The sequence below is a fragment of the Trichosurus vulpecula genome, chromosome 1, assembly GCF_011100635.1.
Source record: "Trichosurus vulpecula isolate mTriVul1 chromosome 1, mTriVul1.pri, whole genome shotgun sequence".
NCBI lineage: Eukaryota > Metazoa > Chordata > Mammalia > Diprotodontia > Phalangeridae > Trichosurus > Trichosurus vulpecula.
Window position 1 is genome coordinate 439,786,054 of NC_050573.1, and position 20,465 is coordinate 439,806,518.

General features: G+C 41.5%; 1 protein-coding gene across 2 annotated transcripts in view; it reads left to right on the forward strand.

Annotated features, from left to right (window-relative positions):
* The first annotated feature begins 1,397 nt into the window (after positions 1-1,397).
* The window catches only part of ZBED3 (zinc finger BED-type containing 3), a 35,589-nt gene continuing 16,521 nt past the window's right edge, over positions 1,398-20,465 (forward strand). For both annotated transcript variants that reach the window (XR_005010670.1, XM_036763225.1), the window contains exon 1: positions 1,398-1,500. The gene's annotated coding sequence lies outside the window, so the exon portion shown is untranslated. The remainder of the gene's footprint in view (positions 1,501-20,465) is intronic.

The following is a 20,465-nucleotide window of genomic DNA, read 5'->3' on the forward strand; positions in this document are numbered from 1 at the left end:
GGGGTGTATAGAGAAGAGAATGTGGAACTGAAAATAAAAATAAAATTTAAAAATATAAGTACCTATAATATAATTTCTTTTGCCTTATTGCTAAGTGTTTAATTTTAAATTCTAAAAGTACAATAGCTGTGAGTAGATGATTGTCTAAATAAAAATGCCTAAATTGGGGGTTGAACTAGAGTGGTGGGTAAGGAAGTCTATTTCCTTTTAATATGGTGATTCCTAGGATCCTGAGAAAATTTTGTGGTAATGGTATTTCTCTGGAATTCTAGATATGCTAGTATGAGAGCAGGTTGGATTAAATGAGTCAATGAGGTGTCTACACTCTCCTTACAAATATAACTGATTATCCTAACTCCATTACTTGAAGGCCAGGTGGGTTACACTTCATGCTTCCCCAGTACTCTCCCTAGTCTAGTGTTTTTGCCATTAGATGAAGCCACCATCAATGGTGTTTCCCTCAATTTTAGGGGTTACCCCTGTCCTCCAGTTCCATTTCACCACTTAACAATTAGACCCCTGCTTGTTCTTCCTGGTTCATCATTCAGCCCAGGTTTCATTTATCCCTCCCTTTCATTTATCCTTTACTTTGATTATAGTTAGTCAGTTCAACAATGAGTAACGACTTCACGGAGTTGGAGCCAGAAAGGGCCTTAGAGGTCCCTTGTTCTGAGATGGTTCATCATTTATTAGGCACCTCTGGGGATACAAGGAAACACAAAAACAATCGAGGCTCCCAAGGAACTTACATTCTAATGGGGGACCCAACATGTACATAAATCTGTAGATGCAAGATACTTCCAGACTATTGTTAAAGTGTGTAAAGTGTTCTGTCAACCATAAAAGTTGCATAAACCCGCACCACCATTATAGTTATGGTTGATAATGTTAATGATGCTAGGATAGTAGTAATAACGACGTTAATCATCGCAACTCCTCAAACACAGAAATCCAGACTAAACACAACACACACCAATTGATCGTTCACTGCAACAGGTTCTAAGTTCGGACTCCAGCGGTTCTGACTGCTGGCATTTCCCCTTAATAACATCACTGCGCCTCCCACTTGAAGAGAAGCAAACAGTCCAGGAGAAACACAGACCTGGGAATTCAGGTCTTGGCAGATCACATTTAAAAAAAAAAAAGTTTACGTTATTGAAAAAAAAAAGTAAACCCGCTTTTTCTCTTTTAAGCTAATGAACACCTGTAGCGTTTCATTCTAACACTGATCTTGGGCTTCAATATTTTGTGAATGATTTGTCTTTTGTTTAATGAGGTCTGCGATACATTTCCACGCGTCCGGACCAGACTAGAGAATGCAGTGCTGCGTCTTTAAGGGGAGGGGGGCCCAGGGCAGCCCTGCACAGGATGCCCAGGGCTTGCCAGAACAAGATGTCTGCAAGGCTGGATCCCCGAGAGAATCCCGGGTCGCCAGCGTTCCATTGTGCCGGCTGCTGCCGACTGCGCGCCAGAGAGAGCGAGAAGCCTGCGAGTGGCCAGGTGGGTCCGGGGACGCTGGTTTCTTTCAGGTTTCGGAAGCCCTGAAATGGGTTGCAAGGCTGGATGGGGTTTGCTTTTTTTGTTTTATTATTGTTATTGTTCCGCGAGGGCTGGGACTTTCTCTCTCTCTCTCTCTATCTCTTCCCTGCCCCCCCCCCCCGTCCCCCATTTGTATCCCGAGTGCCCGGCACATAGTATGAGCTTAATAAATGTTTATTTGAATTGATCTGTTCTTGTGGTCGTATGCTGGGGGTGGGCGGGGAAATCCAGCCCCTGCATTTGTCCGGGGAACTTGCATTTCAGTCCGGGCGGTAAGTTGGCACTTAATGAATATTAGATGGAATTCAGTTGTTGCTGTTTCTTATTGTCGTGGTTGTTTGCTGGGGGAAGGGTGGGTAGGCGAAAACGCGGAGGTGTTTACTAGCCCAGCCTCTGGATTGTTTTTTCTCTTCTTTTGCGCCTAATTAGTCATAGCTTCCCCAGGTTTGAACGTACGGTGTGTGTCTCGTAGTAGTCACCTAGTAAATGTTTAGTGAATTGGGTTGTTGCTATTGTTCTCGTGGCGGTTGTTGGCGGAGGCTGGGGGAGAACGTGGTACGGCGGAAAAATCTGGGCTGTTTGCAAGCCCGGCCCTTGGATTTGTTCTTCACTTTGTTCCTAGTTTGTCTTATGTTTCCTAGTTTAGAATATACGCTCCCGGAGGGCGAGTAACTGTCGGCATTTCTGACTTTGTTCCCCGGCCCGGTGGTGCGGTACTTGGCACGTAGTAAGCACTTAATAAGTGTTTGTTAAGTTGAATTGAATTAAATTATTGCTGTTGCGCTTGTGGTTGTCGTTTACTGGGGGTTGGCGGGAAATCCAAGATGTTTTCAAAGCCAGCCCTTCTCTTGCGCTGCGAGTTCGCGCTGGCTTCCCTGGGATAGAAAGTACTGTCGCGGAAGGCGAGTAACTGTTGCATTTCTGCCTTTGTTTCCCAGTGGCACAAAGGAGACGCGTCCTCGTGGCTTGTAGATTGAAAACTTTTGCGGGGCCCGACCACTTTTCTAGTGGCTGGATTCCCAGGGATCCGCCTGGTGAAGGTGGGGGAGGGTAGAGGCTCTAGACGATCCAACCCGCGCACCAGCGGAGAGATGAATGGCCTTGGCCCGGGGCCAGGCTGAGGAAATCGAAACTAAGTTCACGCAGGCTGTCCCAGGACGGGCACGTAACCGAAGGGAACTAGGGCTGTTTGGTTTGGGAAACTAGCTCCAATTTTGAAACTTGCCACCAGAGTCCTCCTGGCCGGAGAATCCAGACCCTGTGTGTGACCCTGGGGGATCTGCCCTCCGGCCTCTGGCTCCCCTGTACTCTGGTCAATTACAACAGGAGGGTGGCAGGACTTACCTGTGTCAGTAAATCTCAAAGTGCCATAAGATCAGATGTTTAATTAACAACACATTTTACATTTTTGGTGGTGGAGAGGAAGAGAACCCAGGATCCTAGAACCAGGGCTGAAACGGAGACCCTCAGAGGGTTATCTAGCCCACTCATTTCCTTTTACAGATGTGGAAGCCGAGGCCCAAGGAGATTTTAAGTGAATTGTTCGTATTCACACAGGGAGTAAAAAGGTCAGAGGTGGGATTTGAATCCAGGTCCTTGAGCAGCAAGGCATTGCCTCTCTCGACCTGAAAGTTTGGTTAAAGGAGGCAAACAGGCTAGGTGATACATAAATCCATATTGTTTATTCCCTTAAAGCTAGCAGATACATACATGTATAGAGTCAGACAAAATCTGACTGTGAACAAAAGAATAATAAGGCTTAAATGCATTTCAGGACAGTCCCAAGTCAGAATGTCTGTGTCACTCAAAATTTATGATCTTCATGTATGTTTAATCACAGTATAAGAAAGGAATTTCTTAATTGGATAGGTTGTAAATACAATAAGATAAGAGAGTTGACCAAATGTCCATTGAAATTCCGATCCAGGACATCTGTATTTTATTTGTCATTAACATACCATAATATACTATATGTCTATAAAATACTGAGATAACAAAAAAATCCCATTATTCAAGATAGTGTTTTGGGTTAAGGGTCTTCCTGAATGGCCATCAACAGAAAAAAGAAATGTTCTTAAGTCAGCCCCATCTGGGCTTGTTGACCTAAGAAGAGGTGTTCTGTTTTACTCAGAGAACAAAGAAGTTGTTAGGTCCAAACTTTTCCTCTGGTTGATTAGTTCAGGTTCTGGCCCTTATTGAAGTTATTAAATTGATATTAAATGGTTATCACCTCCTCTAGCTTTCGCCTCCTTAGCTTTTGTGAATTTATTGTCGTTGAATTTTTTTTACTTTGGAGTTCTAAAGAAAGTCTTTTTTAAAAATTATAGAAATGAGTTTCCCACCTTTCTACAACACTGCCCCCCCCATGACTTGTGAACTTCCAAATTTGCTACCATTGCACTTGGTCTCATTCCATTAGTCACCTTTTTTTCCTTTTTACCCCCAAATCCAGTGGTTGTATATCCTTTTGCTTTCCCTACCCTTTAAAAAAAAATAACTCAAGTGATAGGTTAGCCTTTTACCTTGGAAATGACTGAGAAGTCTTTGCAGCCTGTTGGTACCACCTTGAAATCCCCCAAATGCTCCTTAATATGAAATAATTTTTGGCCTATCTTGTGACTGGAACCCCAATTCAGGACATATGGTATGAGAATTTTTTCCTTCCTATCATTTTTGAGTTATATTACTTTCCACTTCTTACCTTAGTATTAGTTGCTGAACTAGCAAAAATCTTATGAAAAAGTGGATGTGGGCTTCCCACAGAGATAACCAAAACTTCAAAGAATTTTTCAATTTGTTCCAGCACTTTAATGAAAATTCTTTATTGAACAAGGAGCCTTGTCTGGGTCTTTTTTGTATGATTAGATGACTCTACCATGCTAGACTGGAAGTTTCACCACTCTGAGGGGTTGGGATGTCTATTCTTTACTCCTATAAATTTGAGCTGTGTTGCTGCCATCATTAGGAACCTGTGACAAGTATCACCATTTCATTTAATATAAATTAGTTTTTACGGAGGCGTATTTACTTCCAAGATATAATAAGAACAAATGCACATTTTCCCTGTCAACACCTCAGTGCTCTTTCCTGAACCACCTTGGTTTCTGGAAAATAAGATCAAAACTTAGCCCTGTTCTACATAGCATCTGCCCCACCAAGTCGTCTCAGCTGCCACTGACCTAGAACCCTAAAAGTTACTCCCAAAGGTTGCTTCTTGCTCCTTGAGGCATTGATGTAAAACCTGGCTTGTATTCTGGTTCCCAGAATCCTGTGGATTGCTCTCAACTTTTGGAAACTCCTAATGTCAAAGACTCCACTTGTCGACCTGAAAGTTTGGTTAAAGGAGGCAAACAAGCTAGGTGATATGTAAATTCATATTGTTTATTTCCTTAAAGCTAGCAGCATACATGTATGGAGGCCAGGCAAAATCTGACCGCCTGAGCAGAAGAATGAGAAAGTTTAAATACATTTTTAGAACAATCACAACTCTGCATGTCTGTGTTACTCAATTTTATGATCTCCATGTATGTTTAACCATGATACAAAAAAGGATTTTTCTAAATCAAATAGGTTGTAAATACAATCAGATAAGAGAGTTGACAAAGGTCAATCGAAACTACAACCTAGCATTTCTGTGTTTAATTTACTATTAACATGCCATAACATAGTATATGCCCATAAAAAAGTCACATTATTCAAGATAGTCTCTCGGTTTAAGTGTCTCATCCTTAATGGCCAGAGGAAAGAATGTTCTTAAGTCAGCCCCATCTGGCCTTGTTGATATAGGTAAACTCAGAGAACAAAGAGGCTTAGGTCCAGGCTTTTCTTCTGGTTAGCTAGTACTTCAGGCTCTGGCCCTTATTCAAGTTACTAAATTGATATTAAATTATTATCAACACATAATAGAAAAAAACAAAAGGTAAGGCCAAGGACTGAGGTCTGTTTCTTGGGGCCAGCATGGCTTTACAGCATGGTCTCTTACATGACGGAGAGGGGAATGAATCGAAAAGAGACATCCAGTGCTGACCCAGGCCTGTTTGAGGTGCACACAATTGTGGCTAAGCAGCCAGGTGATGTCTCATCTCAACCATGTGTTTTAGCCAACCAGAATCGGTTACAGAATGTCTGTGAATGATCTCCTCTTTCCAAAGCACTTAGAAATCATCATGATTCTCTCAGAAGCAAGTTTCTTCCACATGGAGCGACTTCCAAGATGCTCTGATCTGCTAGCTACAGGACAAGGAGAAATAGGCAGGCAGTTTTATAAAAAATAAATAAATAAATCAGCCCCGAGTTTTTTTTTCTAATCTGAATATAAGCTCCTTGAGGGCAAGTTATGGTTTTTCTTTTCATTGTCTAGCACAGTGCCTGATACAGGGTAAGAGCTTAATAAATGCTTGCTGATTGATTGACTATAATGTTGGAGTTGGTCTTCAGGCCTCATCTCGTAGGTGGTTCCAGCTGGCTTAATTGCAGCTAAGAAAGGCTATAGCATGGGAAGAGACCAGAAAATATTCATTTTATAAAGTTGAATTAAAAGCATACATAAAAATAAGATACATTTTGCCATTTGCACTCATTTCAACATTAAAAAATGTAATGAAGTGATTTTGAACATCTCAATCTTTGAACTACAGAAGCAGAGTAAATAGGAAAATGGAGATTATTTGACTTTGAATCTAAGTAATATCATCTTGGTTTTCAGTAATTCTAGGACTACTATAGTTGCTAAGTTAGCTCAAAATATAACAAATGTTTCTGAAGAAGCACTTGATATTTTTCATCCTATTCCAACAGATATTTCTTTGCTGCAGCTAATTTTCTGGACCATGTATAATTTATCTCTTTTTAAAGCAAATGTTTCTAAGAATGAGTCTGGGGCTCATTTTTGTTTTCTCATATTCCCGCATGTTCTTGTACTTCACTAATGTAGCCAAACAGAGCATTTCCTTTGATTTTGTTGCATAAAAAACCGTCATAGTAAAATCTAACTGTGCTCATACACAGATACTCTGTGTGCATCCCCCCTTGCTTGCGAGTTATAAATCTGTTGACTTGAGTGACTGTCTTGGAGTTGTTTCTTTTGCTTTCCACAGTACTCTACAGCCTTATAGAAAGTGGAAATAATCATTTTTGTTTCCCCATCAGTGCAGTCAGTGAATTTGGCTTTGTTGCTAAAGGCATCTGTGCTTTTCTCTTGGTGCTTATAGTCTTCATGTGTTGGGTTTTACTGCTAGCAATGTTGTGGCTTGCTCCACATCTCTCCACCAACTTCTCTCTACTTGTTCAGACAGGCATAAAATAACACAGGCTAGTGAGGAAGCATGGGGTTTCTTCTACCTGTGACTCTCAATCTTCTGTGACCATGTATTTCATTGTAATGGTGGCTGACTTGACATACTTAGATGCTATTTAGTGAAATATTATAATCTCCAGGACATTTAGATAGTTTATGGGACAATGGAATAGAATATTTGAAATCAGACATATGGTTGCCATATCTGTGTGAGATGCAATAGTGAGTTACAGACTGTCTTTGCTTAGGAGATAAAGCAGTTCCCTCAACCTTTGGAAGAAAAGACACACTTTTTAGAAATATATTTGTGAATAAAATGGAAGCCTCCTTTCTAAAGTGGCAACCTTCTTCTTTCCTTTTGGTTGGGCTTTCTAGCAGACCATCTGCAAGACTAAAGAGAGTTTGGAATATCTAACAACTTGGCAATGCAATGGACTGTTGAGCATCCCATTACAGGAGCCTACGTCAAATGAAGTAATTACCTTTCCTTGTACAGTAGGACAATACCCCTTTGATGTGTTTAAATGATGCAAGATATTGCTCATTGTATAACATAAATTCTACCTTTCTATATAGCTATATAAGGATATACTATTTCCTAAAAAAGTTGAAACTGCTTCCATTGAGTGGCTTCCTTTGCATGTTATTAAGTCTTTTCTCTTTAGTTTGGCTCCCTAGCTTTTTAGATAACTAGTTTGTGGATCCACTGGTGGATGAGATTCTCCCAGGGACCTTCCTATTCAAGAAATTCCCTAACAATTTGGTGTCAGACTGGAGATGACTAGAACTCCCCTCACAGTGGTGGAAACAGCCATTGCTCAGGACCGCTGAGGTGCATCAGAAGGTAAGATGTTGACCTAATTAGCCTCCTAGAGTGCCCAACTCTGTCTTCAGAGGGGAAGGAGGAATCATTTTCCCCAAATTAATCACATACAAGTGACCATTAAGATTGGGTGGACCTGAGTAGGACTGTGGGAATAGAAATTGTTTTGTTGGCATGAAAATTAACAAACTCTTATTTACCTATTTCCTTTCCCTCTCTCCTCTTCTGTTTACTCCTTTTCTACCAATGTCAGGAAATTTTCTTAAATCGTAATGATTATTTAACTAGAACTGTCTAACCACTAAGCAGTTGTACCTACTATCCAAGGAATAATGAAGCTGGATGTGTGACCTAGGTATCTCAATGGAATGGACTCTCTCTCCTCTCCTGGCAGACACCAGGACGGTGACTGTGGGCCTGTCTCTGAACCTTGCGTTTTCTCTTTTTTCTTCTCTGACGCATTATTGGGACTACTCCTTTTCTCTTCCTTTATTCCAGCCTGTCAGATCTCTCAAGTTTGAGACTAGACCTGAGGATAGAGCTCCTCATTGCTAGGTCTTTTGTAGTGGAGTCTCTGAGGATTCAGACTCCAATTCAGCCTGAAAGTTAGGAAGAATCACAGGCATCCAACAAAACACTCTCACTTGTAGGTCTTCCTTGCTCACATGATCAAGGTCCTCTCTTAGCCCCTGTCAGCTAGCTTGTCTCTTAGTTTCTGACATATTTGGAGTGGGCAAACCAAGAGGGATCCGATGTGGATCTATGTGAACCAGTGGGATCTGAGTGCCAGTGACTAGATGAAGGTTCTTTTGATTATGACAAATGTACTTATCTTAGAAGGTCCTGGAAGATTCCCATCCTAAACAGATGAGCTGTTAGTTCCTTTGGGCAGATCACGTTGAGATGAAAAGGCAGGAAAACATTGGTGTTAGCCTTAAGGATTCCCTCAAAAAAGTCCAAGACTAAAGTAAAGAGCTCATAATTAAGCTAGGAAAAGATATGGATCAAACCCAAACCTGAATCCCAGACTCAAATAGGGAAAAGTTCAGTTCTGAATGAACGGGATAAACCCAACCTTGTTTTCCGTCCAGTTAGTTCAAATTCCTTTAGAAGGATCAGATGCTATTAAAGATCTAATCCTATATATGAAAATAGAGGTAAGAACAACACTGTTGGTAGGTACTTTCCACTCCTCGGCTCAGTGGTTGTGCAAATGAATTAACTTACAAGAGGCCGACTTTAATTGTAATGAAAGACCCAGGATAGGATGTGTAGATATACAAAGTAATTAATTCCCAGTTATATACAGAGAACAATTTATATCAAATGGGTTGCCTGTAGCAAAACAAGTTTCATTGTTAACCACATTCAAATGGAATAGATACTACACAAGCATTGTTCTCCACTAAGGTGACCAATTGCAATGAAATTCTTGTCCTTAAAACAAAACAGAAGTTTCTGACTTTAACCTCACAAATGAATATATTCACATCTTTGTCTCACAGGGTTTTTATCTTTGTCTATTTATTCCCATAGCATTCTGAAAGGAAGAGATATTTCAGGCACTTAATCTTGTACAGGCCTATATAACTATTAGCAGGCAGATGACAAGTCCAAGTACTAATTTACTTTGGTGTTTGGGATATGGGATGACTATACATTCAGATTGAAAACAGTAAGATCTTACATAATTGCATTATGCCCTTATCTTATACTGGCCACTTGCCATGATTGTAGAAATTTACTATAAAAGGAAAAAGCAGAGATATGATTATAACAGCATTAAAACTGGTCCCCCCAAGCCTAAGTCTAAGGGCACAGATTGACTTAACACATGTGTACCCGGATAAAGCATCCTTAGCGCTGTTTGGTTTCAGATAAGAGTCACAGTGGACAACTAATCATGAAATAACAGTTCCACCTCATAACCAGACTCAGGATTAGCCAGGTAGGAGACATTTCTGTTCAAAAGGAAGTTGTTGCTATTGTCCTTCATATTTGAAGAGGACCAAAATTACATCATTATATTGGGGTCAATGTACAATGTGTCCCATTGTGGCCAGTCAGACCAGTATAAGCTCAAAAGGCCACACCACAGGTCAGACATAAATATCCCATATGAACATTTGGTATGGACAAAAGGAAGTAATACAATGGGGAAATCGAGTCAAGAGGATCCTACCTTTGGCCAGGCCAAGGTTGTTAACCTCAATCTTTTCTGAGATACAGACATCCACACCTGCAGTTCAGTATCACAGTGTCTTTGAGCCACTTGTAGCATTTCTCTCGAATGGTAGATTATTGGCTTCAGACAAGCATTCCTGAAGGCAAAACTTAGAACAATATCAGATTACAGTCCCAAGAGATTTTACCTCAAATAGCAAGTATCCAGAAGCAGAGGGCTGGATACAATAATCGTTATTCTCATGGTGTTGCAATAAGCAATAGAAATTTACCAGAACACACACACACACACACACACACACACACACACACACACACTCACACACTCTCTCTCTCTCTCTCTCTCTCTCTCTCTTTCTCTCTCTCTCTCTTTCTCACTCTCTATCACTCTCACACTCATGATTTCGCTTAACATCCTTCACTTGTTCTTTCTATTTTTCTTTTCCTTAGTGAGTTTAAACTCATCCTGGTGTAAAGATCAATCATTAGAAATCACTTCTATATCATAAACTTGTAAATTCTCAGCAGCCCAATTCATTGTTTAGGAATTCCATAACCCTAACAAGCTCTTTCCTAGGGATGATAAGAGCTGACAACTTTGTCAAAGCAGATGGTATAAATTTACAGATAGGGGGATTCTACAAGGTTTTTTCTTTGTACCTTTCTGCACACAGTAATCACCATTTTTCCCTTTTTTCCATAATTTTTCCAGTCCCTATTGAGTCTCATTACTCAACTATGGACCTAATTGGCAGGATTTTTCTCGAGTTGTTACAGTTTGGGAGTCCTCAGGAGGGCTTGCACTTGCTCCTCCTGCTCCCTTAAATAAGCTTCTTCTTTTGTAGGGAGGAGGCAAGGCCATTCTTAAAATTCAAATTGAGCGTAATCTGTTAAAAATATGTAGGAGTCTCATCTAATTTATAGCAAAATTTCTAATTCCAAGACATACATCAATTTAAAAAGTTATTTCTAAATTGATTAGTATTTAACTTTAGTTTGTAAGACTGCCCAAGTATCTAATTAGGTGTTCTATTCAAACCTATATGTTGGTTGTTTCCTGAGGTACCCAAACCTTTTCTCTCTTTTATTTCATGAACTGGGAAAGAGTTAATACTAGGTAAACAGTTTATTAGTGCCAGATCTATTCTAAAGTGTAATATTGCAGCTTTTTTTTTCACTTTGTAACTTCCCTGCTACCACTCTCTGTCTCTTCCCCACTCCCCCTGCCTTCACTTGCCCCCCGTCTCTGCAGTCAGTAAGATGAAGTTCTTCTCTAGCTGTAAAACAATAAATTTGTCATCCTGGGGAATGGTGGCAAACTCTTAGAAACAAATTCTAAGGAATGTTAACTCAAAACTTGCTAGAATATTTCAGCCTCTATAAAAACATTTAAACCACAATTCAGGGATTTGCAATAGAAAATTTACATTTTAGTCCCAAACTTAGTTTTTAATTAGTTTGTGATATAAAACATTATGCGATATGAGGGAAAAGATTCCCTTACTGCTGAACCTGGTCATGGTTCAGGAATGTAAAGGGAAGGGAAGAATCTTTCTGAAAATTTAGCAAACTTCCCAGAGTAGTTCACATATTTTTCCCCAGGAAAGGGTTAACAAGACACACAGAGATTTGCCCATGAGGTTTTTTCCCTCTAAACTCCATGCATACAATTGCAAATACACACACTCTTGAGACATACACAGATGTAGGCACAGAGAAACACAAAGCAGACCAACAGATAGTGGGCCTCAGTATTTCCTTAATAGGGATGTTATCAGATACTGGCCTTTTGAATATTGCCCGATAATAAGCAAAACTCACAAACTTGTTGCTATTCTCAGTTTGGTCCTTACTAAGATGTCTCCAGTAGCCATGCTCACTCTTTCTCTCCCTCTTTTCCACACACACACACACACACACACACACATACACACACACACCCTACACAATTATTACCTTTCAAAACTCGTCTTGTTTCCTGCATATACTGGTCCGACATTTCCTTTACCAATCATATCCCAAATAATCTTCACTTCATTGAGTTTTTTCTTTCTCTATCTGTCCTGTCTGTCCTTTGACTCAGCTACCATCAGAAAGAAAGGAAGAGAGAAAGAAAAACTCTCCCTGTTTTCTTTTCCCCTATACCATCCTCTGTCTTCTCTTCAAAAAATTACTAGTCACCTCCATCTTTTTACCTCAAGGTTATTCTGTACTTTGTATGGTGACAACGAGGGTAGTTGCCATTTCAAAGTCTCTCTTAACAGGGCTGAAAGTCTGATGTTTGCCTAGGCTAGGGGTGGGGAACCTGCAGCCTTGAGGCCACATGTAGCCTTCTAGGTCCTCAGGTGCAGCCTTTGACTGAGTCCAAGTTTTACAGAAAAAATTCTTTTCTTAAGGGGATTTGATCTGTGAAGTTTGGATTCAGTCAAACGGCCATACTTGAGGACCTAGAGGGCCACAGGTTCCCTACCCCCGGCCTAGGCTATAAATCTTCCACTAAGTAACACAAATAGCCAACCTAGTGTACTACAAACTGGTCAAGGTACCAGCCAATCAGCTTTTCTTAGGCATCTCCATATTCACACCAGGCATCTAGCATGCTGGCCAGCCCTCCTCCCAGGGAGGTGAGTGACCAACTTGGGATTAACCCTGTGGAGGCTTTTTCCCCCAATTTCCCCAATACCATTTCTTTAGTATCCCGGCAGCTATACCAGTTGTAAGGTGGCAGATCTGTTCTGTCCTGATTATGCCAATTATAAGGTGGTAGACCATCCTAAGGGACAGTCCCACCTCCAAGAGAATATTGAAATGCCAAAGAAAGAGAGGAAGAAGCAAATAGATTTTTATTGGGGGGAGCTTATTCACAAGCCCACCCTGGACAGCAGCAGGAAACAGTTGTAGATCTTTGCACTAACCCTCAGGCCAGGCCAGGTATTTTATAGAAATAACAAAGAAGGCGTAGTGCCAGAGATGGCCCATGGCCACATACAGATCTTCCAATGGGATAGAGCTTCTTTTGCTATTTCATTAACTGTGGAGTCACAGGGCACATTCTCATTGTCTTGCTCCCACTGTTTAGAGGATCCCCCTCCTTTACCAATTCTGCCTTCCCCCTTCCCTTCCAGCTCAACCCTCTCCTGACCCTTCCCCTTAATTCTCTGACACATCCTCCATCCATGCCTTCCCCATCATTCTACCCCGCTCTTGTCCAGCTGTTCCTTGAAACTTAGACTCTCCAAACACTTTTCTGCAGATCCTTGAGGGAAAGTGGAGCAGAGATCATGGGAATGAGGTTAGAAAACCTTAAGAGAGTCCTTACCTTGCTTATAAGTGGGTTTTAAGAAGTATCTACAGTTATCCTTTCCACATTGTGGGAGTTAGGGGTATGGCACTCCCATGATCTGGAAAATTCATGTAAAATTTTTCGGCTCTCCCTTCATACCAGAGAAGAAGTCTAAATTATTATGGTGTTAAAAGATAAAATATGTTGATATTATACAATACTACATATATATTTTATGCATTTCTGAGTTTCCGAACTTTTTTGTGTCATCTGTGGCTTCTGCAAAACTTCCCCAAACTCGCATTTCTTATGCTGACCCCACACTGTATCTAAACCACGATGGGGAAGGACAACTTTATTCCCTATAACATTTCCTCTTTTTCCCCTTCTTCTGAAGACACAGTACCTTCTCTTCCTGAGATCAGTAACCATTATTCAGTGTGTATATATCCAGGCACTCTGGAGAACAAAGCTCAAAGAATGCATGTGCCCTGGACAGCTGCTGATACCGTTAATCACAGACGTCTCTTCCCACCCCATCTGAGGACCTTGTAAAGCTTAGGGGAAACTTCAGTGGTCCTTGGTACTCTACAGTTCTATTCATAGGGTTTTAAGGTAACTTCCCTGTATGCTCTCTCCTCCTGTGAGTATACAATTTTCCTCCACTGAACCTGCTGCCTGGCTAAAAAGTTACCTGGAATCCAGAGTAAAAGAGGGCCTGACCCATCACTGGAATTCCCTACCACAGATATAAACCAATACTGTGTAGATAAGAGGACCCCAGGTGCCATATTACAGAAACCGAAGACATAACTGGATTAAAATGGATTTGTGCAAATGATGTGGAGAAGAACATCCTACATCTTTGTAGGATACTTTATGGAAACTTTTCAAAAAGATACACTGTGTTAGATACAAACTCTCCTTAATACTAGCTCCTTCTCATTTCTGCCCTAGTGAAGAGTCTCTGACATTCAATTCTCCATCAAAAATTAAGTGGTGGGCTGGTATGGGTTCCCATTTAGTGTCATTAACTCTACAGCTACTGAGTTTTTTGTGTTTTTTTTTTTAAATGTCAAACAGAAGGCTAAAAAACGAAGGAACTGAACAGGACTGTTTTAGTCCTTCATGTAGAATGACTCCAGAATAAGCATGCAGTGATTGAAATTCTTGTTCCTGTGTAAAAGGGTCCCACAGACAGAGATAAGCATCCTGGGTGATATCATTATCATGAGAAGATTAGACTTCGGTGAAATGAATCCGTAACAGCTCAGGGACCAAGAACAGCAGGGAAGGAGGGGGCTCCCTCAGGACCATCCTTTCTATGATCTCTCTGGTCCCAGAGAAGCTGGCAAATTTCCTAACTGCCTGTTAGGAGACCCAGTCCGCCCTCAATAGGACCCTGAAATGCCACATCTAGCTCACAGTTGGAATTGGGAACTGAATTTTCTCATTGACACTGGGGCTACCTTCTTAACTATTAAGGTGGAAGGCATAGAATTGTCTATAACAAAGTATGGTGCAGGAGTGGGGAACCCTGTGGCCTCGAGGCCACATGTGGCTTTCTAGGTGCTTGGGTGCAGCCTTTTGGCTGAGTCCAATTTTATAGAATAAATCCTTTTATTGAGGGAATTTGTTCTGTGAGGGCCATACTTAAGGACCTAGAGGGCCACATGTGGCCTCGAAGCTGTAGGTTCTCCACCCCTATTGTAGTGTATGCTATAGGGATAGGAGAGGAATCCTATTCTCCATCCAGTTTGGGCCCTTTCATTGGGTCCTTGACCCCAATAGGCAGTTCCCTAATTGGTCCAAATTCTGACACCCCAATAATGAATGGGAACCACCATCCCAGCTCTCAGCCCTTAGAAAAAATTTGCTCTGCCTTGTGAGTAACCCTTTCGGAGTATATGGATTTACTTCTTGGGATAGCACTGGTCAAAATTTACTATAAGGCCAACAAACCTTTTCCAACTCTGTTCTCTAGTATCCCATCTTGAGGGATTCAGAGCAGAGAATCACATTTGTAATTGAATCACTGCTGTCCAAAGGAGTGCTATGTTACACAGTTTCACCCTGCAGTACCTCCAGAACCCCCCATCCTCCAGCTTAAGAGGGAAAACTTGACCCAGAAGGACCTTTCCAAGACCTTTGAGCTTTTAATATCTTTGTACTTCCTGACGCTCCATTGTTCCTAATCCTGCCATTTGCTGTATATGGGGTAACACCCTAAATCCTCCCACCCTCCTTCTCTTTCCACAGAGATCCAAATTCTCTTCTGCATAACTGCTTTTGGACCTTCCCCCAGATACCCATCTCTGTTTTCATCCTTTTCTTTGATAAGTCCTTTATGCATTCAAGATTCCTGGGGCCTTATTTTCTCCTATCCAGTGGTCACCCCTTATGAAACTTCGGGGCTTTCATCCTCAGTACAAGCTGCACCTTGTGAGGGCTAACTGCCCTTACTTGAGTTCAACAATTGGTAAAAGACACATCAATCAATATCTCTACCCAATTCCAAATATGCTTTTGGAGTCTGTCATTCTGTGGATCAGATATAGAAGGAATCCCTCAGCTTGGGAATCTCCGTTTCCCATGGGCCCTTCACAGCTGCTCTCCTCAAGGCCATCTACTTCTTCCCAAATTGCTGTAACCCTCTGCCCTCCACACACTAGATCCTGTTTCTGACCCACCTGTGCCAACGCTGCTGCTTGAGGTGCTACAGAATTAAGAGATCTCACCTTATCCCCACCTTCTTTTGCATTCCTCCCACTCCCAATGTCACTTAATGACACCATTTCCTCTTGATGGGCCATACCCCATCTTGAGAGATAAAGGTGGACATCTCTAGGCTGCTTCACAAACTCTGCAGGGCTCATGATGAGGCCAAATGGAAAACTTATTGTCTCCCAATCCTACTATTTTGGCATATACTTGTAACCCATTTAAATGGGCCATATGTGCAAAGGCCATGTGGCATAGCATTGAGACTAGTGAAAAACTGGCATTGCCACATTTGTCACAAATTGCGTATTTGAAGAAACTACCATGAAGGAAAAGGGGTAAAGATCTGTGGGAGCACCTTATGGAGGCCTAATCTTTCATTCTAGAGATTCTACATAGACTTCATAGAATTTTTCACCCTCTCTGGGTTTTAAATATTGCCTGGTAATAGTCTGTTTGCTTCATAGAGAGGTAGAATGTTATCTTTCCCAGAGAGCAGACTCCATAACAGTGACCCAAAAAATTACAGAATTAATCCCTCCCAGCCTTCCAATATGGATTGAGTCATACCAGGGGAACCACTTCACTTCTGAGGTCAACCATCAGGTAGCAAAATCTCATGGATTCTCCCTAAAATTTCATATTCCTATGCCATCCCCAAACCTTAGGGCAAGTAGAAAGCAAGCTTCCCTCTAAGGGAAGATCTAGGTCTAGGTTCTGTCAGGGGTATGGCACTCCTATGATCTGGAAAATTCATGTAAAATTTTTCGGCCCTCCCTTCATACCAGAGAAGAAGTCTATATATAAGTAGTATATATAAGTATATATAAGATATAAGTGGGCTAAAGCTCTGCCCTTGATAATGATCCAGTTTAGAAATGCCAGTCTCCCCAAACAGAAAACACAGTTTCCCCTTGTGAGATAAACTTTTGAGTATTTCATGCCAACCAGAACTTGGGCACCAGCAACAGGGGAGCTCAGTGAACAGTTTAAGGCTGTCATAATATGCTTTAGTAACTTAAAACTGTATTAAGACTTTGAGAATATTGTGTATAGTACAATCACTGTGTTAACTCAAGTACTATCTACCCTTTACAGGAAAACCAAAGCATCGTAGGCTGATCCAGATGACTTTCCTTGTCACAGCATCCAGCCAGGGGACAAAGCATACATCAGGGTGCCCCACTAAAAGTCTGACATGTCCTGGGTGGGAAAGTAAATCCCAGGACCTATTCGTAGCCCAAATTCTCCCAAAAGTTGAGGGGGAAAGACCACCTGGAACCTTGCTAGTCACTTCTACCAAGCCACTTCTGGCACTCACAACCCAGCAGGGGAGGACCTACTACCTGAATGCTAAATCCAGGGATTCCAAGGATCAGAAGCTCATATTATGTGAAAACCAGCCTTCTACTTCTTGAATTGAAGAGGGATTCCATGAACCTAGCCTCTTCTCTGACAAGCAATACCTGGTCCTGATTCTCCTAATCCCTAGATATTTTACCTGCTATCTTACTTTTCACAGCTTTGAGCCCCCTAACCTTTTTGGTCCTAAAACTACAGATCCCTCCCTGTGCTAGGACAACTATGGTTTTGGTGTTTGGCCTTCTGTTTGTCCTGGGGATTCTATCTTCTGACTGGTTAGGGGCTTATGACCAGCTCATTTTTAAATGCAATTCTCTGTTTCTGTACTCTCTGGTAAAGCACCCACCCGACAGTCTCAAAGTTGCAGTTGGAGATCTCTCCAAATGCCTTAAGAATTACAAATATTTTCATACCCCAGTAGACCAACCCAATGAATTTCAGTGTCCAAATTCCTCATTGTTTCTTGAAGGGCCCTGGACCCTGTTCCTGATCACTTCCACTCTCTCTCTAAATCTCACGTACCCCAAAAATTTGAAACATTGCCCCTTTGCTTCACCTGCAGCTAACTACTTGCCAAAATGTGCTGCTGACCGCAGGCTTTGGGATCAGTACTTGGGGCACCTAAAAGGCTTCCTGGTTACCCACCGACAATCTCAATGCTCTAGATACCTTGTTTTTACTCAAGTTCAGCATACAGCCGGGAAGCTGCCTCTGGCCCAGTCAACAAAAATGAGAGGCTATAACACATCCTTTAAATCTACTCCTCCCCCGCTTTCACAAAAGCCAGGGAAAGAGGCCCTGAAGAAGTTTCTAGGAAAACCAGTTAAATCATCTCGCTCAGGCAGTAGGGTCTGGCCCTACTGACTCCATCTTATATAATAATTTAATACCTAATCACTAGATGCCAAGCTTTTCCTGTCACGCCCATATGGTTTTCTATTCTTTTCCCTTCTCCAAATGAATAACCAGGGTTTCAGACAACTTGTCTATAGATTGAAGACCAAATATCGACAGCCAGCCGTGGAAGATCCCTCTAGTAGAATGGATGCACTATCTTGGCAGAATATTGGGTTTTCAACCTGCAGACATACAGTAAGAAACAGTAGGGAATTCAGCTTCTAAGGGCCTAGGTCAGACCAGTGACCCCAACAACTTCCCTTTTATCTTGTCCAAACCAGAACCTGAACCAGTACCTGTTAATGCATCCTGGTGAAAGCATATCTATACAACAGCTGAGATGCTGAATGGTTGGAGCTTCTAGACTTCTTCACCTGTCATTTGACCAATCTCAAGGAGGTGATTTGAGTTTTGAGATGTACAGGTCTGATCTCAAGGAAGTCATCCCTAGTCTTTGCCAGAAGTGCCAGAGATCAATTGCTCCTTCTCCACATGTGACATCACATTGACTTCTTGGATCTGACCTTCTCAGGGTGGGCATAGGATGAAGGGAAATCTTCCTCAGTTACACAATTAGAGGAACTCTATGTGTCACTCTCACCCCTGCCCCCAACTTCCGACTCCTCCACTTACGACTACATGTCCTTGCCCAGAAGCAGACTATCCTGGGGATGTTGGAAGGGGAAAGTCACTCCTTTCTGAGTCTTAATACTAGGCATCTTATCTCAGACACTGTTGGGCTGCAGACATCCCTAGAGGTGTAGTACATATCACAGGATTCCACCACTTTGTCCAAGGGTTCCTATGTATATAGGTATTCTTGAATTTTAGTGAACCATCTGTAATCTCCCCTTTATACTCATGAAAATAGCAAAGGTGAAGTAATTGACTTCCAGGGTCCCAAAACAGGCAACGTGGTTCTCCAAGGTTTGTTCTCATGGCTAGGCCTTGGATTGGGTGATCTTCTTCCCTGGGCATTTTTCAAGACTTTCTGTCTTATAATAAAATATAACATAATAAAAACTCCATCTTATATAATAATTTAATACCTAATCACTAGATGCCAAGCTCTGCCCATCATGCCCATATGGTTTTCTATTTTTTCCCCTTCTCCAAATGAATAACCAGGGTTTCAGACAACTTGTCTATAGACTCAAGACCAAATATTGACAGCCAGCCCTGGAAGATCCCTCTTTACAGGCCCCACTGTCTAACATAGGAACGTTGACTGATTGACTTCAGCTAAGTCTGATCTGGGGGTGGATTGGGGATTGTGGAAGAAAAGACATGCCATTTAGGAACATCTTTGTGACTAAAATGGCAATCTCATTCTTTCCTTTTGGACAAACTTTCCAGCCAGTCATCTGTAAGAACCACAAACGAAGCTGCAAGAACTAACAGCTTGGTTAAGCAAGCTGGTGATGCCCCTAACTGTTGACTCTCCCATTGTAGGGCCCAGAATCAAGCTCAGTATTCGGCTTTCCCCACTGGTCCGGTTAATTGCCCCAGAAAGCTGCTTGTTGGCTGTTTAAATCTAAACTCTGCCCTACTGACAGCTGTATGACCAAGTACTATCTTTTGAGGAAGCTGAAACTGCTTCCCTCGAGTAGACTTCTTGACGTGCTAATCAGTCTTTTTTCTTTATTTTGGCTCAACGTTTTTGACCTCCACTCTGCTCCTCTGCCTTTTTTGACCACCTCCTCTGGTGGGTGAGGTTTTCCCAGAGTCCTCCCTGGTATAAAAATATAAAAATTCTTTGACCATGATCATCTTTAGAGAGGGCTTGTAGTTAGAACAGGAAGATGGGAAGGGTGTAAGAGGAAGAGATTGAGAATGAAAGGGAATTTTAACTATGCAGGAAGATGAGAAGTCCAGAGCTCATAGAAGAAGGATTCTGCAAAGGGTAAAGGACCTGAACGAGATTAGATTATAGGGAAGACAGATTTTTACTTAGACGAGTGGTGTTCCTGTTTTATTATCTGTAAATAACAGAAATCAGAGGAACTTGAGATTTGAGAGGACTGGGTGGGCAAAGGAAGCATTATAAAGTAATTCACTCCAAGCGTCTCCTCTACCAGAAGGTGAGCTCCTTGAAGTCAAGGAATGGTTTTTGCTTTTCTTTTTTTTATATTACATTTATTTATTTATTATTTTTAGTTTTCAGCATTGATTTTCAATAGACTGATTTCAATGGACATTGATTTTCAAGGACTTTCTGTCTTATAATAAAATACAATGTAACAAAAACTCCATCTTATACAATAATTTAATACCTAATCACTAGATACCAAGCTCTTGAATTACAAATTTTCTCCCCATTTCTACCCTCCCCCCACTCCAAGATGGCATATATTCTGGTT